Below are 18,982 nucleotides of genomic sequence, written 5' to 3'. Positions count from 1 at the left end.
CAGAGCACTCCGGTAATTAACCTGGAACGCCGCTGCGGAAAGAGTAAAAAAAAAAAAAAAAAGACGCTTAAAGTTTGCTTAGATTTTCCGGCCTAATGAGAGACCACTTTTTAGCGCTTCCCTCCCACAGCGCTGGTCAAAACTGAGCCCTGCGGAACGCAGGAGATGCGACGCGTAGAAAGCTCCATTTCGAAGCACGAATTCCTCGCTGGTTCCCCCGTGTTTGTCCGCTGTAAGCTGAAGCGCCGAAAATGTACAGTCTATCTAGTTGGTTCGTTAGAGCTGTAAACGGTGCCAGAGAGCAGGATATATAGAAAAGGAATGCGCAGACGATAACAGGGGGCGCCCCGAGCTCGTTCCTCTCTCCCTTTTATGGTGTCCCTCCTGTTTTGTGGCTCTACTTGCTGATATAAGAGCGCCTAGCTTTGCTCACTTGTTTGTCCTTCGTTATAAGAGCAAGGCGTCTGTAGTGTTTGTCTCTTGATCCTAGCTCGTCCTTCGTTACATCGAGCTGGCGGGAGATGGTGCTGAGTCGTGTACGTTCCTAAAGTTACTGTATATGCTACCTTTAGGTAGCATATACAGTAACTCTGTGCGTTCCACGCAGCCGACTCCCACAATCGGAGACTGTGCGTTCGCTAATGTGTTTCGAAAAAAAAAAAATGTGCTGTGAACTATGCAGGCCGAGAATGACGCACTCGAACCACTAGTCCCCACCTCTGTTACGTCGCCTCTGTTACATTTTCTCTCGCTGGAAAAGAAGGCTGCAGCTTTAGTTTAGTTTTGCGCGATCTCTCGCAGCGTCACAGCTTGCGTTACCCTCTGCCTGGAAGTGCAGCAGCGAATCGAGCTGAAGTGACGTGTAGAGCATTGGTAAAGCTTCAGTAGCGCAGTCACACAAAACAGGGCATCTTTCGTGTCTTATGTCGCCATTCTCTGTCCATGCTGTCGAAGCCAAGTAAGTATAGAGAAAATACTAGCTATGTGGGTCACGTTAACAAAGGAGATGTCAAGACGGAATTGAAAGGATCCGAGCAAGGGCATTGTCATCCGATGTCACAGCAACGCGTTCGCTGATGCGGCAAATCGCATTTGTAACGGAACTTTTGTACGAGGGCTCGGAATGTTGATTATTTCTTGGTGTTTTTCTTTGTTGTTGTCTTTTTATACGCGAATGGTGCCTTATAGAGGCCCGTGTGCTTAGATTTGGGTGCTCGTTAATGAACCCCAGGGGATCGAAAGTTCCGTGGCCCTCCACTATTGTCTGACTACTATACTGCGGTATTGGCACGTAAAAATCCAGCAATTATTATGTTGTCTTCAGGTTAGGTCACTGTCAAAAGGCGCCGGAACTAAGTAGGCGTCGTCGCAATGTGGCGTGGCGTTATGTGCCTCGAACATTCAGTGACGGTTTTAATTTTAAACTAAAATGAAACCCTTGTGGTTTTACGCGTCGAAACCAGGATATAATTATGAGGCACGCCGAAGTGGGTACTCCGGATTAGTTTTGGCCTTCTAGATTTCTTTAACGTGCGCCTATATAGATCTAAGCACACGCGATTTTTTTTTAAAATTTCATCCTCATTACGATGCGGCCGTTATGGCCGGGATATGAACCCGCGTGCTCGAACGCATGCTTTTATGGTCCGAACTGCTACCGGAGAAGATTTCATTGCTCAGCATTTGCAGCAGGTCTGGTCATTGTCTGGTCATTGTCCGTTATGTCTGGTCATTGCCCTTTCCTTTCATTTTTGCAATTAAAGGGACCGACAACCAATTTTTATGGTACCTGTTTTCTTTAGCGCAACGTAAAGCTTATCGGTCAGAGTGTCTAATCACGGAATGGTAACGCGGAAAACGCCGTGGAACGTTTGTAATCAGGATTTTTCGATTTGCCGAGAATGTGAAGTCGTATGCTGAACACATGCTACAAACAGTGGGTGGTGAGCACGGCAGCGGTTCATGTTTGCACGCTGCGATTTGCTGCGCATGCGTGCACTCCGCACGCATGCTCCGCCGTTCAACATGTTCCACTAGTTGCCGCGAATGCAGCGCCGCCTCTCGGCGTCAACTCCTTTTATCTCGTAAGTAGAGCAGAATGGATCGTGGATGGGTAGTAATATACATACTTTAATTTTGATCCCTCATTCTGGAGCGCATGAAGCATCAGACCTTGTACAGCAAAGTGAACGACTCCATAATCCAGCTTCAAGGCTGTTTCGCTAGGCTGCGTGATATGCCGGTTTTTCGTGACGTTTAAACGCAATTTAAGAATCACACCATCTCCCGCTAAAGGGGACCATGAGGCGATGCGAAGCAGCGTTTCGGCATGTCGAGCCCGCGTTTCAGAGGGGGAGTGGAGAGGGGTAGTGGATAAGGGGAGGGGAGAGGGGAAGTAGAGAGGGGGAGACGGGAGTGGAGAGGGTTTGCGCATGCGCAGTAAGGGTGGTCACGCCGCACACCACCGGTTTGAACTCCGCCATAAGATGTTTGGCATCTGAAATATAAATCCTACTGTGATCGTGAAAAGGATGCGTGAATCGGTCGCTATAATTCTCGGTCTTTTCATTTCCACCAGGACCTAATCACACGTCCTGGCCAGTCGTCAGTCTCTTTTATGAAACTTAGTTGCGCTACGTGCTAAATAGCGCATTTTTCTGATGACGCGCGCCAATGCGGGGACGATGGATAAAGTTGGACTACGTGGGGTAACCAATTTGTTTTGCAGCAGTGTTTTCATCGCTACTATAAAACTATATTCATATCACAGTATTCACAATGTTATCAGGTTTCTGCCATAACATGGAACGTTACGAAGCGACGTTTAGTAAAAAACTGAAAGGAACACTTTGTTCGCATACTCGGAATTGTTTGTAGCTCAAATTATCGTGATTCGAGAGGCCAACTCCGGTGACTTTTCGATGTCGGTAGATCAGAATGATACGTTTCCTAGCAGACTTGCCTCATCTTGTGCTAAGCAATAGGCTTGAGAGATGCGAAGATTTTTTTTACAAACTAATATAATTGATTAACTCGAATCACCAACTTGGCGTATCACAATAATTGGCCACATTGTGTATGATGCACGCACACGCGTTCGTTGTGACGTCACCAGCCGCATCTGGTCATGTGAGCAGCAGCAAGGAACTATTTCCTTGCTAGCAGGTACGCGCGCTCCCTGCCCTTCCGCCTACACTTACAAAAATGAATTTAGACAGTCTATAGACTATCTAAACCCACTTTTAGACAGTCTATAGACCGTGTACATACATTTTTGTAAGAATAGCACCGCGGGGAGGAGCACTCGGAGAGGTGGAAAGACGAGCTGACGGACGGAGCGTAACAAAAAAAAAAAAAAACGGAACAAGCAAGGGCCGCGTTTAGATTATTAAACGCGTCTGAATCCGCTGTTACGGCACCATTTAGAAACATTTTTGCGGCTACGTGCTCGCTGCAGACTCGTACACAACTACGACACCACAGCTCAATTTCGACCCCTGGGTGGCTTAGGGGCGCTTTGAGCAAGGGCAATTGTGAATTCCGAAACAGTGCACGGGCAGCGCTTGTCCCGTATACTTCTTTGTGTTTGTAATTCCTTGCACGCTGGTAATATCGGAAAGTGTGGCCTCCTGAACGGTGTATAGCGGGCTCTGCTATCTACCTTCCAGCGTTTTATGCTTACACTTTGCCCGCTGGGAATGAATTTATGACAGTTTCGCTCTCTGCTTACGTTTGACTGTACACTCTCGAGAATCTGTATCGGTCAAGAAATATTCGCATATTTACAGCGCGAAGAGAGTACACTCTTAAGAAAAAATCGAGTGTTTGGGGATTTTTTTCTGCCATTGGGCAATAATCGTCATCTGGCTTGCTCGCGTTTCCTTTTTTGAAAACTCGGCTCTCGCCACATTCCTTTTAAGAATGCTGTGTCACGCAGACAGCGCGCACGCTTTCCGTGACCTTGAAATGCCGGGATCGCGGTGATAACGCAAGGGAAGCCCGCGAGTTAGATGATTACAGTTATGTGGCAGAAATACTCCCCAAATACTCCATGTTTTCTTAGAGTATACCGTAACTGAACCGCACGTTCATATCCAAACTGCAAAGTGCATGAAAGACAAGAACACCGCTGTGCACGCCGTTTGTGTTTCTCGTGCGGTCTGGTTTAAACAGGAACACTCACCAACTCGCCCGGCTTCCAGTTTTGCCTCTATAGCGCTGTATATTGTTTGAGCCTGGGCTGAAGTAAGCTGACACGCCCTATATTGTTGCGGAGCGTTCCTTACGTCCGGAACTTCAAGGTGTTGATGACTTACGTGACGACAGGCGTATTCCTTTATATAGAAAGAAATTTTCTTGAACGAACTACAATGGTTTCACATCCCGCGACGTAGAACTATTTGCGCTCGCTCACCGACGAGACCACTGAAACTGCAATTCTCGCGAACACGAGCCGGTTGGAGGCGCGCGCCGCGTGAGCGGGATTCGTCCCGAAGGCATTCGTTTCGACCCCAAAGGGGGCGATTCCATACAAGCGCAATTTGCACCGCTATTGCCAAATCGAGCAACGTGCTGGCGGGCAAGCCCTTCAAAGGCAGCTCCGTATCGAGGGTCATTGAGAGAGAGAGAGAGAGAGACGTGACACGTTTGTGTAGCAACAAGTATAGAGGGATGATGCCCGGACGAATCGGACTTACAGCGAATGCGGGCCCAGATGGGAGTCCACGAATGCAAGACGCTTCTATTGGGAGCCATTGACCGTTCTGTAGGGAATGTGATAGCCCGAAACGTATTGATTTTTTACTGTGTTATCGTTGTCTAGCGCGAATGGGAGTTTTGGCAATAAGCACAGGGCGATTGCGAAATCCGCAGTGCAGAAACAAGGCATCGACAAAACGCACAGCCCGTCGTCGTGCCATTGAAGCGAAGCGTAGATATCGGTCGGTGTCTTCTGGTGTAACTAAGGGCAGGAATGCTTCGTAAGAGCGCGTATATTATGGGCATCCCCTTTGAAATATTTTAGCAGCTGGTATCACGGGAGTCGCTGAATTCTTTTTTTTTCGCGTTTCTTGCTTTTACCGTACGAATATGCAAATTTCTATTGACGTGCCCTCCGAAATGGGGAGGCGACGCGTAGTCAATTAGTCTACTCGTGCTAACCATGTCTTACCTTTAGTATTTCGTTCCATCGGTTTGCAAAAGTATTCCTCATGTACAGGCGAAGTTGTCACGGGCACACTTTATCACAATCAATGCAATCATACGCAGCTACAGTGACGTATTTCTTCATTTGGGGTTGCGGCTTAGCGGGGCTTTGCTCACGGCGAAACGCTTGACATTTCGCCCTAATGTGATAATTAATTGCTCGTGTATTTCAAGTAATCATTCGCATATCAGTTTACATACCACGACTTCAAGCGTGCTTGCGAGTCCCGGTATCTCCAAATTATTATTTATTTTCCTGCGTCGCTCTTCACCGTCCCTGCACCTGACCTTACATTACCCAACTACGCACGTGTCGTGCGGTTGCCTTTCTTTCGGTTTTATTTGTTGTTTTGGCGTTAATACGAATCGGCAAGAGAACGAAGCCATTCGGAGCGTTACGAAACAAACGACCACCTGCGCGGCTTCCTTGGCGACTGGCTTCTAGGATTTCCTTTCCCTCATAATTGCTCGACGAATCGCGTTACAGCAATTTCGGCGACGACTCGTGCAGTGTGTGGGCTGCAGGCCGATGCCGCCGGTCGAAAAGAATCGGACTAGACTACACGCTGAGCCGCGCTGCCTCCTTGGTAACGCGAACGGGATCCTCGCATGCGGTGCCGCTTCTTATATTGCGTGGGTCGCGCAGTTATTGGATTCGATCTCCTGGTCCTTATTTCGTTTTCGATTCGCTGGTCTTCAGGGCTCGATTTCCTAACCTCGTTCCCTTTCCGCGACCCTTGGCGGTGGCCCAGTTGCGATGCGACGTTTTCCCGCTGTTTTTAAGGCGAAAGCCTTAGAGGCATCATCAAACGCGACAATCGACCGTCGGCATCGGCGTATGCGAGTAGTGCAAAAAATCATCATCACGTGATCACGTCTCCATATGACATAATCATGACGTAACAGGTCGCCAGAATGTGGGCCGTCGCTATGACGCCATCATGACGTCACATAACGCGACATCACATGATGACGTCATGACGTGACATCGTCGCTTGGTCAAAGGCGGGCCGATCACGGAGGCTGTGCAAAACCAGGTGAGGTGCAGAAAGCTTTCAGTGCCTCCGATCCTGGAGGCAGTGCAAAACCACGCTAGCTGCGGACAGTTTTCGGAAGGCGGCGGGGGAGGATCAATACATCGACTGAGGAGAAAGAGAAGATGGCTTTCGCCTTCGAGTCGTCTTAGGTGAATGCTTAAGGGACCCTGTGAGTTTTTCCTTCCCTGTGCCTTTGCAGAAACTGCAGCAGTGTAATCGCCGTCGGTCCTCTATAGTTCAGTGGCATATGAGGTCGCTATTACATATGCTCTTTGCTCGGGTAATATTATATGACCGAAGATTTAATCGATTTTATTCTTATTTGTATCACCGATGTACCAGGTATTCATGCTATAAGTAAGGACAAAAGACGAAAATAAGCGACATTCTAGTTAGAATACTTCAACCATCAGCCGCCATGACTTTGGTTTGCTTATCATTCGTTCCTTTATGCCCCCTTTTTTTCCCCTTCTCTACTACTGTTTTTCGTCAGCTGGAGATCTGGTGGCGGTGGTCGTGATGTTGAAGAAGGCGGAGTTAGCCTGGCTTACATAACCGGCAGTTGTTCCGCCCGAGCGTCTCCTGAATATAGGGGTGCGTCAACGTTGGGGGTGCGGTCACCACGTGTTAAACAGCACCGTGTCTCGCAGGAAAGCAATCGAAATTCGTTGCACGCCTCTCCTCGTTGCCGCGGGCCCTTCAGGAAAAAGGACATCTTCAAATGTCCGGTGCCTATGACCACCCTTTTTGCAGGCTGCGGATCATCGCTGCTCTTTCCCTCTCGATCTGGTCTGGTTAACCTCCCTGCCTTTCTCTTGCCCTCCCCCCTCTCTCTTTCTCTTTTGTAGCTGAAATAGCCGGGCGGAACAGTGACAGCCAGCACTACATCTTCATCTAATTGCGCCCACAGCTTATCTTCTCCCTTACAATTTGTCACTGCCGCATTTCATGAACCCTTGGTTTCGACGTAGCTCGGTCATGTAGGCATTTAATGAAATGAATTCCCGGGGAGCGCGCACAGGGCGATTGCCCGAGGAAAAAGATGTACCATTAACGGTAATGTCAGCTGAATACCACACAGGGATGAACGTGGAATCTTTTTTCTTTTTTGTTTTTTGCATTTTGATCCTATAGGATTAAATGTAGCATTTTTTTGCGGCTTTTTACTGGTTGAAATAAACAATCTGGAATGGCGTGGGCAGTTAGCGTTTGTGTATGCGTGTACTTAACTATTAGTGGTTAGGAATCCAGCGATTCGCAGTCGTCTTTTATCTCGTATTATATCTGCTTTTGTGATTAGAACATTTATTGATGCTAATGTGACCGCAAAATCAATTGCAGACATTTCATATGTATTAACGTGTATCGCTTAGTCGGTCAATTACTTATTCCATGGGTCAATCAATCTGACTCAGGCGAAGGTCTCGGTGCATTGCCATTACACTTTGCTGAAAAGCTAGATAGGGGTGACTTCTAAGGCATGGGGCTATTTCTTCAGCATTCCGTTTCTCCCCTTGAGTTATAACGAGCAATAAAACAAGGAAAACAAAATAGGTGCCAGTGCTGTAGTGCAGGGGCGTAGCCAAGGGGGGGTTGGGGGGGTTCAAACCCCCCCCCGAAATTTTTCAGTTTTGCTTGCGTATATAGGCACGCACACATACAAACGAACGCACGAACATACATAAAGTATGGTTGAACCCCCCCCGAAAAAAATTTCTGGCTACGCCCCTGCTGTAGTGGTTTGGGCATCAGGCTTGCGCACTAGCGGACTAGAGTTCAAACCCCGCTGCCAAAACATTCTTATGAACATTTTTGTTTATATTTATCTGATATGCATATGCGCTGCGCCGACGTCACTTGCGTGCGTGCGTGCGTACGTGTGTGTGTGTGTGTGTGTATGTGAGTGTATGCGCGCGCGTTTGCGGGCTTGCGTGTGCATATGTGGTGTGTGACCTGACTCGCAGCTGGAATCTGATTGGCCGATTATTGGTTGGTCAGTTCAAATGGCTGGGACATGGTAAGTAAATGCTATACATATTTAAAATGTCACAGTCCCGTCCAATAGGGTGAAATTAACTACAATGTGAGGTCAGGTGTAGAGTCGCGTTCGCGCTTCTTCGACGTTATTTTCACTGCACGCGCTTGTGCCACGTTGGTGTACCGCAACACGCAAGCCAACTGCTGCTGGGCAGTAATTAATAACGAGATATCGTTACTCGGCTAGGTTGGCGAAAACACGCAACATGCCGGAAGTCCACAAAATCCGTGTCCGGAAAGCGCGTGACCTGCCCTGCCGGAATTGATCGACGCCGGGGCCAACAACTGCAGCAGCAACATGCAACCGCGAATTTGTAATTTCACGTGGTCGTGACGTTGACGAAGACAGCAGTCGCTGTGTTCAAGACGCAAACTCTTTATTTGGGCGAACTTGTGCCCGCAAAATGAAAATACAACGTGGAAGCGATTGACACTGTAAACTGATATCGGCGTGAACAGTCGTCGGCCGTCGAGTAATCTGATCTGCGGCTAGGCGCGCCGGCATTTATAGATGTAGCATCGAACGTTCGAGTCTTATCGCTGGTGGTCGCGATAGTTCCAGAATAAACTCATTTGTTCGCATATGCGCGCTTGAGCCTATCACAACAATCTGGAAGCTTCCCAGACATTGGGGTGCTGTTTGCGAAAGGCAGTGGCTATTCGTGTAACGGACCGGTTACATAGAAATACAAAACGGAGTGCGCGTGGCAGTAGGATAAGGAGAGGGGGGATCCGCGCAGCAGAAGGGCAAGTCCTTACTCTTGTTAACTTTAAAGGGGTACAGACACCAATTTTCGAAGCCGAGTTCACTCTGGCATACAAATCTCCTGTGTACAGAGACTGTTCTGAGCAAGTGTGAAATTCTGTAAGCGCTGGTAGGATCTTTTATTGTAACATTAAAATCAATCTTCGCATGGCGCATCTCCTGACATCCACGCTAGCGTGACGTCAGGCTACGGTATCAATTCTGGTGACGTTATACGCACCAGTATGGCTAGTTGAGATGACGTCAGGTACCGAAACGCACAAATTGACGCCTGCCCGTCACCGTGTGAGTCACGGAGCGCCCGTGGAAACGTTAAGATATCTTGCGCAAACGTAACGAGAAGCTCATAAATTTGCCGTGACGTCGGGGCGCACTAGGATTCGAAACTAGGTTTCAAAACATGTTGTAATTGTTTTTTCAGAGCGCACTCATGCTTACCAGCACATTTTCTAGGCTCTTGAAGGGTGTGACCTTTGATTTGACGTAAAGAAAACAAAAACAAAAAAGAACAGAAAATTTTCGTGTCAGTGAACATTTAAGGGAGCGGGCCATTGTCCGGTGTAGTGGGTACTCATCCTTTGGTGGGCTCTCCTTTTCGCTCTCTTCTTTCACTTCCCTTTCTCCTCTCCCATACGACGCTGCGCCGTGCTCCCTCATCTGCTGAAGAGATAGGAGTCTTTCTTCTTCCCAAATCACTATTACTGCTACTGCCATTGGTTGGCCTTCAAGTTCTGCTCGGTGAGACAGCACGTGCCGCAGCAGCATGCATAGCTGCTCTGAGTCTCATGTCGACGTTTCAGGCCTAGCGTCGGTTTCTTACTCTACATCGAGCGTCCGGTTTGCTATCCTACAATGGCTGTAAAAAGTCAGGAGCATAGAGGGAGCGAGCGAGCATCGCACGCACGCACGCAGAAGGGCGCCGGCGTTGGCGTCTCACATCCTTAGGCTGAGTCAATTACTTAAAGGAGTCATGAAGCACTTTTCCAAGTAATGATCTAATGACCTCAGTATCGGAGTTTACTGCCTCCCGAATCGATTGCCGCGAAAATTTCTCGATTCCGTCAGGAATGAGCGGAGTTACGGGGATTTGGCGCACGCTCTCAGCGCTTTCTCTCTTTTGTCGTGCCGACGAGCGCACTAGAAGCTAGACAGGGAGGGATGGCACGGGGGAAAGAAGTTACGTCAGCGCGCATCATGGAACGCGATCGCTCTCCCGCTGTGATTCGCATGCGCGAGTGCGGCTACCGTGTAAATTTAGCAGACTGAGGAGTGCGGCGCGGGCAAGTGCGCGGCACCCCGTGGCAAGAAGCTCATCTCATCCGGCTATCGGCCACTAAGCATGCTATATCTCTTGTGACGTAAACTGGCAGATCCGCGACGTCAACGTGCAGACGCCCCGCCCACCGACGAGAGTGAGAACCGGCCTCTGTTTGAAAAGAGGGTGCCTGAGGAAACGGCAACTTCGCGCTCCGCTTGTGGCCTTTACGCGGCGCGCACGACTGTAATATTTGGCAGAGCAGTTCATAGACGTGTCAGCTTTCCGCAGGATGTGTTTTTTCAACAAGCCCAAGAGGTGCTTCATGACCCCTTTAATGATCAGGAGCTTTAGCTGTTATCACGTCCCTCGTCACGCGCAAATTAACTACACTGGTAGGAGCCAAACTCCTGAAAGAAAAGGAAACGCTTAGAGTTAGCTTACCAGTAAAAAACATGACTGATCCCTCTGTCATAGGAATCGGTATAACACGAAAGTGAAACGTGTCTTCACAGACGTAGTTGAGCGTTTTTTGTGCATTCTTTCGCCCCATACGCGAAGGAATGAATGATACAGCATCAAATTGTAATGTTACGCGAAGAACGGCAAGCCGCTCGAACCTTGCAATACGCTGCTCAAGCAGAAAGGACGCGCGGAACGAACATACACAGGATGAGCGCGAACTGTCACAGTTGTAACTTATTTCTGTGTGAGCAGCGCGCTCCTTGCGCAAAAGCGGCCGCTGCAGTGAGCGAGGTGACCCTCGTGCTCTCAACGGAAACTTGCAGGCAGAGCGCAAGACGTACAAACCACCGAGATCACGAGATAAGCGCCCGCACGAGCGACCACGCCCTGTCGAGGCGCGCGCTAATCCACGTCGGGGACGACTTTTAAATCGCGCTCTTCGAGCCCTTCGCGCCATCTCGCTAGTGATAACGAACACACGCGGTACCGCCAATCTCTGAGTACCGCCACCGGCAAATGGTGTACATAAATAGCTCGCCGTTAGCATAGCAGAGAACATGCCGTCTGTGGCGGAGTCGTTTCGCGCTGCGCGCTGGTGATCGAGAGGTCTTAAGTTCGACTCCCGGTGACGGAACTTTTTCTTATAGTTTTTTCTTGGCCATATGTTAGTCTTCATATTTTACAACGTCATATCCGTGACGGAAATGCGTCAGTGGAGCCGTGGTGGACCCCGGCATAAAACACTTTCGTGTTAAAAATATTAATAATTTATCGTCTGGTAACCGGCTAGGTAATCGCAGCATTGTTAACTAGTGTGAAGGGAAAAAAAGAAAAAAAAGACGAATCGACGCAGCAGCACAGCTTTTAATTTAGCGCCGGGTACCGACGCGACTATCTCCTGTCGTTCGTTTCTGTCTGGTTCACGCTGTTGTCAGGGTTCTCGAACGTGTATTCTCGAAAGGGCTTTATCTTGAAAATTGTTTGAACGTCGACGACCCTATTGAAATGAGGTTAGCAACTGGATGTACGTTGTTGAAAAAAAATATAAACTAATTTCGAAAAAAAAAAAGGAAAGATGGACACCTCTTTTCATGGTCTCCGAATAGGCTTCACCTTTTCGTGCTGCCCTGGCTGTCCAGGTTCGTGCAGGTGACACACGGTCCGATAAAGTCTCGACCTCGCTTTGTGTCCGTACCTATTCAGAGAGAGAGAGAGATCCAGCCTGCTGGAGAAGCGAGAATAAAGAAGAACGAGACAGGACGACAGACCGACGTTCGCTAATGACTTCGACGCGAAGCCGTATGCAGAGTCACCAATCATGATCTGAGGCAGGTACGAGCAGACAGTTTCGCCTGCAAAGGGGGATTCCCTCTTCTTTTTCCGGCCTGCCCTCACGTCGTTTTATTTTCTGTCGTGTATTGACCTCGCTCCCATTCTCTCATAGCAAGGACGGCTTCTCCGTTTTCATCTCGCAGTGGTTCTCCTTTTTTTTTTCGTTTTTGCTACTGCCTCGCCTCTCATGCTTCTCCACCCGACTCCGCTAAGGCTGCTTGCTTTTGTCGCCGAGTTCCAACTCAGCACAGGACCTCGTGAATCAAGGTTTCGTCTATATTCTCTTCTATCTTTTTTTTTTTAACGCGAAGCTTTTAGAACTCGCACATTTCGGTGGTGGCGTCGTACGTAAAAAAAACCGGCGTCGGCGAGCGAACAGAAATGCTGCCATCGAAGGTGCGTCGTTCGCGTGCGTACTTGCATGCGCAGTTTTCCGGTAATTGATGCTCTCTCGATCGTGGGCTTCTCGGTAGTCAGCCGTACCTGATATGGTAGTCGCATCTTTTATCGAGGTCACTTCTCAGTTCACGTCGCCACATTTCATTGATGCCTGTCATAGAGTTTCTTACCTAGAGGGTAATCTAGCGCTAGTGTCCATGCGGGCTCCTTGAGCCATAGAGCTTCCTATAAATACACTAGAGGGAACTCTGGCGCTAGTGTCTATGGGGGCTGCAACGCATGGCGCTTCAGCCACCATGATGGGTAGTACACGGATTTGTCTAAACTTCGTTCTTTCGGATCCGTTTGGCTCCGCGTCACCTGCATCTGCTTTGTCGCAAAACGAAGTTCAGCAAAAGTCAGCATTTCCACTTTACCACTTTAACTTTTTTTAGGCCCACCAATTCAAATCTGGTCACGAAATTCACAACGCTTCATTCCTTTATTCAAAAGAAAACGAAAACACAGCAATAAACAAAGCCATAAGTGCGTTCGAAGCCCGCAAGTACGAAGACTAGGCAAATTCGTGTACTACCCATCGTTCCCATGGTGGTTGAACGATCGCAGCGCCAGAGTGCCCTCTAGTTAATTTGAGGAAACTCTATGCCTTAAGCGGCGCTTCAACCATCATAGGAATGACGGGAAGTACAGGCTTCGGATCTGCTTCGAATGGATTAGATTCTTGATATTCGCGACGCGTGTTTGCCGAGTGTAAAACAAAGTGATATGAAATTATTTCCAATTAAAACTTGCTTCATTCTTTTGTACGTAAAACTTATTACAAAAGTTTGCGTGACCGTGAGATGGAAGTCAAACCTGGACAAATTCAACCACCAGGTCATGCATTGCTCTGCAATTGTGTTCCAGATTTGGCATCACCAAATAATGAATTATACTTTTGCAATACTTAAAAACAAACACGCTTGTTTTTCCCTCGAAAGTACGCATTATCTATTTATGGAAATAACGGTACTGTATTGAGTGAGAAACACTTAACGTATCATCTGCTCCCATGCCAGGTGCGTCTGTCCGAGTGGTCTGCCTCCAACGCATCTCTCGTTTTGTTGTGAAGTCGAGTCAGAGGAGCGTGACGGTGCGTTTACCTAGCTTCGCCGTCGTTTTCAATCCGGTTTGAACGAGTTTTGGCAAGGCGCGCTTATAAAAAACGTGAACTCTATGCAATTTCTTGCACTGGCATGGCACGCTACATATATGCGCAGTGGTAAGTGCACGACGCTTTACTAAAACTGCAATATACAACCTGTAAAACTGCAACGTCGCAGCAAATCAACAAATCTAGCGGTCTTCAGCCTCTTTGAACAATAAAGGCGCTGCTTGAGTGCTTTGAAACGCACCCCACTGCCCACGCCTCGCGAAGAACGAAACTGAAAAGTGTAGAAAAAGATCCGTAGAGAGTTCGCTAGCTACCGCTATACAATCCGAAGTCTGTACTTCCCATCATTCCCATGGTGGTTGAACGATTGCAGCGCCAGTTTCCTCTCTAGGGTATTGTATGAAACTCGATGCCTGGACATGAACGCATGAGCGTAGTTGTGGCCTGTAGCAACATAGGTGTGAGCACGTGGACGACGGTCCAACACCTGGCATGAAGGAAGGAAACAGTTAGGAGAGAGCATTGCGCAATGCGAAAGAAAGAAAAGGAAACTTCAGGCACCCATACTCTAAGCTTCGCTTGCCCCATTCTCCCGATAGGGCAAGAGCTCGCGAAATTTTTTTTTGAGCGAAGCCTGCTTGAGAACCCTCGTCAGGCGATTATATTTCTGATTCACGGGCGCCGCCGTCTTGGGCATTTACAAGAATGACCTCTCAGTTTGGCTGTCATGTCGTCAAAGTAACGAGGTCTTGCAGATGTTCCGTGCTGATCCGTGCAGCCGTTTTCATGCTTATGAGTCGGCTGTAATGTCGTTTATTTAAAGGTGCATGAACGATCGCCTGCGCCAGCGCCGGCACAATGTCGATAAACTCGCCTCGTCAGGCCACCTCGCTGCGCATTGTGCACGTTGCGGTTGCAAGCCACTGTTCAACCGCGCACATTCGCTAGTAACAGCCGTGTGTGTGTGTGTGTGTGTGTGTGTGTGTGTGTGTGTGTGTGTGTGTGTGTGTGTGTGTGTGTGTGTGTGTGTGCGTGTGTGTGTGTGCAATGGGAGTGAGCGGGAGCGCTCTCGGGCACGTGAGTGTTTGATTTGTTTGTGGTTGAAAATCAGCGCGATTTACTCACAGTGCAGTATACGGTACTGAACTGGTCTGGCTCAAGCATAACAAAGAGCGCAACACTACTCTGTTTCTCCTCGAGTTCCGGAATAGCGCGACAGTATGGCGTAACTAAGTGGCGTGACTTCCGGTCTCTGTGCCACGCCATCGTTTTTACTGCTTCTATGAATGTTCAGCCAGCCTAAGTGAATCACAGCTTTCCAACTAACTATCTGTAAAGTCGCCATGTTTCTTTCAGGAGTGCCGAGGGGAATCGACACCAGCTGCTGCACCGTATTCTTAATGTACACTTGCCATTTCCAGATATAGGCAGTGCCTTTAGTTACTGCCGTCACCGTGCACAGAGGACGTAAGCACTACTACGAAATCACGCCTTCCGCTCAGCGCCGTTATCAGGCCTATTAAACAGGCTCGTCATTTCCAGAACCCCCTCCTGTTGCCTTTGAAGCGCAGGCACGCCGTTGCTATACGGAGCTCTGGTACTCCACTGACTCGTTAATGAGCGCTGACGCCTCCGGTGGTTAAAAAGAAGAAGAAGAAAGAAAAAAGCGCGAGTGAGAATCCAACCAAGGCTGCAGCAATCGACGAGGCTTTAAGGCGAGCGTTAAACAGTACTTACGGAAGACGGAACGGCTCGTTGAGGGCTCTTGTGGTACCGCGCGAATTGCGCCACGCCTTTGACGACAGATGCACGAGTGCATTAGCCTAAGCTTCGCTTCTTGGAGGCAACGAGCGATGGCCGCCTTAACGGCGGAATGACGTCGCGCTTGGAGAATAAAATGCACAAAGAGAATGAGTGTGACGAGTCAGCGTTTCTCAAGCGTCTAGAAAACTGACGAAACGTGCGCCGTAAGAGGCGGGCCCGACTCTGGGCTTCGAGATTTCGAAAGAGAAGCAACAGGAGTGGCACATTTTGATTGAGCGACACGCCAGGCAGACAGGCAGACAGGCAAAAAAGAGTTGAAGTAGGAACATTATGTAGCTGTTGGTGCGGGGGCTGCCATTTACGATTTTGATCACGGTCTGGTATATCCACAATCCGGTATGTATGGTTCACATTCCGGTAGTCCTGATCGCTATGCCTATTGCCAGAACGTTACGGTATCTTGTATTATACTTCTTGTATGAAAATATCACATTTGAGTTGTTTACTTCTATTTATTTTATTTATAAGTATTACAGTTTCAGTTATGTATACTTCAATGGGACCCGCACTAGCCTTCGGCTATGGGACCATACAGTTTGTGCTTGTTTTGTAAAAGATATTTGTGCAATAAAGAACATTCATTCATTCATTCATTCATCTATTACGACGCTTAGCAGAGTGACGCTAGTGGGTCGTCGCGCATTCTGATTCGTGACTGTAGCCTGAAGCCAGGGCTGTAGATGGCTCGGCCATTATAGGAATGATATAAAGCAGTGCGAAGAACATCTGCAAGCGAAGGGTAAGGTCATATATCTTTCTTTTTCACCGTCCTCTGGCTTTCTCGCTGGTGTACTGTTTTTAATGGGCCGTGAACCGTTCTCCTTCGTGTAAGGCAGAAAACAGGGCAGGTGATCTCGTCGTATTTTGGCGTGTCCTTTGTTTGCCGCGGTTGTATTACAGCGAGGCTGTATACTTCTCGTTGGTTGGAAATTCTCTTAGCGTAAATACAAAAGGCCAGGTCAAAGGTCCCCTAACCACCAACAGACGCTCGCGCTCGCGTGCCTCTTTGCTAGCAGATGTGCGCACTCCTTGCGTTTTCACCTCGGACGCTGAGGAAGAGCATTCGGAAAGGTGGACAGACGAGCCGACGAACGCGTTCACTGTAGACTCGTGCACAATTGCAACGCCACAACTGAATTCCAACCTCTGGATAGTTCAGGGGCGCATTAAAGATTGAAGGCAAACGGCATATCTTTCTTGGCAATCAGGCACACATCATAGAGCTCAGTATTCGTTTCAGTAATGAAGAGCATAAAACAAGCATCAAAACCGCATGATGGATGATAAGGCGCCTGTAAACAATGGGAACAGCCTCCGACGCGTTTCCAGTAAAGATTAGGTTGCAGCTGTTTCGCACTTCACACGAGGGCTTCGAACGACGTCAAACAGCCCTTCCTTCTCCACACGTATGTTTCTCGCTTTCATATATAAAAGGGAGACCCGTCTAGCAACTCATGCAATTCATTCCATGACTGCCGTGGGTAGACCACGGAAATTAGACACCGGAAGAACAGCGTGAATACAATGCTGGACGAAGGGAACAAATCCGTCTTGCTGAAAATGGTCGCGGAACCAATCACGCTCTATCTCAGCGACCGCGAAGCGATTATCACTACCATTGCTCTAAAGTAATGATAACACTATCCCCCACCGCACCCTCCTCCATCAGCATGTGTGGTGTTTGATACAGCTTCGCTGCACATTCACCTTCGCAGGATGGGACGGCGGCCATTTTTTTCTTTTTTTTTTGTACGTGAATCTCAGCGATCGTAAAGCGGCTCTTAAGATAGTCGTTCCATTGATTTTTGGCCCTTGAATGAGTGGCGATATGCTTCGCGAGACAGGCTTAGAATTGATGATCCCCTCGCGTAATGGTTGTTCCAAGGAAGTCGCCGATATCAGACATCTTGCGTAAACAGAGCAAAAAACGTTATTTTACGCTACATGCCATCTTGGCGCTTCTTCAGCAAATCTTACGGCAGAACGACAATAGCAAAAGTAGGTACGAATTTTAAAAGGTAGAAATAGACGTCACGTGTGCTGTGTTGCGTCGGGTTACCGTTTAGTATTGAAACGTAAAGCATAGAATATGGGAAGGGTGGTTCGAGTCACTGTTTTGTACTTTGTGAACATCTCCCGCTAAAAAAGACATTTCGCTTGATCGACCAACTTCCTTAGCGTGCGCCGGGTTTCCCACCGCTTTTTATAAAACGGCCCATAATAAACTGCAGGTAATTTCTGTACGCCAGCAAAGTTTTGTGTCGCACAGCGCATGCGTGATAATATTTTCACGCATGCACAGGACAGAAAAATTTTTATGACTTTACAAAAGCGGCGTTTGCGCTGGAATTCATCCCACTTAATGGCTTTTTCCAAGAATTAAAGATAACAAATACAAAAACAAAGAAACGGGGAAGGAAACAATAAAAAAATATATTAAAGAAAAAAAGAAAAGCGGGACGGACAAACACAGTTGCTTGTTTTCTTTTCTTTTTACCGCTTTCGAAGTCTTCTTTTCACTCGATGAAATCACGTTGGGCAATTTACGCCTTTTACAGGCGATTTACGACTTACGGCTGGGTTGAAAAGATTTCAACATGCAGCAACTTATAAATCGACTGTATGTACAAGTTCGTTGCTGGAAGCTCGTGTCTGTCTTGCTGTTTTTTTTTTCTTGTATTATTAAGACTTGCTACGAGTACATGAACGATACAGACAGTAAGAATAAGGGGAGGAGGAGAGAAACAATGGTGGTTCATCAATTCGCTCTCCTGCTTACTCAATGCGGGAATTTGCGCGCTAGCTGGCAAATGAGCCGTTCTGTTTTCGTGACCAATTCGCTCGCCTCGCATCTTTAATTAAGAACAGTGCCTGCGATGTGCTGTACTAAACGTATATAAACGCTAGTTCGTTTCACGACTCGCCATGATCATTTGTGAGGCTTAATGAGCGGGCTTCAGCCTTAATTAGAAACAATAGCGGCTATAACATTGTAAGATAGCAACGTCAGTCTTCCGCTAGCCGTCCAATCTGAGTGCCGAGGCGTGTGTCTAAGAGACCTTAGCGACAGCAGAACCACCGTTACGTGTAACTGAAAGGGAACAGGTTTTCGTATTTCTTCGGCCATGTGAAAGAACCAGGCCACGCGCTTCGAAATCTACGTCACAGTCACTCCGCAGAGGCAGGAGGCATTCGCAGACTTCAACCCAAGTTGATAATGCGGAGACGGAAAACTTTTTGAGTAATTGAACGGTGTCTTTGCGAACTTCGCTCGCTGCACACACCAGATTAATGCGCTCGGGAACAAAGCGTACTGCGTCGAGACTCGGGCGTAGATTTATTGTCGCGTTCCCGGCATCCACGCTATCGACTTCGAAGTTCTGGTTACCTTGACGGTTCGCCACGAAGTTGAAGTAACGAATAGATGCTCTTCTCGTTCCTGCTACGTTTCTTTTTTCTTTTTTTTACTTTGCCGATACACATTCGTCTTGACTTAGGCGGGTTCGGGA

General features: G+C 48.0%; 1 protein-coding gene across 3 annotated transcripts in view; it reads left to right on the top strand.

Annotated features, from left to right (window-relative positions):
* The window catches only part of LOC119396007 (cytochrome b5 reductase 4), a 327,851-nt gene that overhangs the window by 96,088 nt on the left and 212,781 nt on the right, over positions 1–18,982 (top strand). The window lies entirely within an intron of this gene.

The sequence above is a fragment of the Rhipicephalus sanguineus genome, chromosome 6 (assembly GCF_013339695.2).
Source record: "Rhipicephalus sanguineus isolate Rsan-2018 chromosome 6, BIME_Rsan_1.4, whole genome shotgun sequence".
Lineage (NCBI taxonomy): Eukaryota > Metazoa > Arthropoda > Arachnida > Ixodida > Ixodidae > Rhipicephalus > Rhipicephalus sanguineus.
The sequence above is the reverse complement of the archived record's forward strand: the minus strand, read 5'-3'. Positions and strand labels throughout refer to the sequence as shown.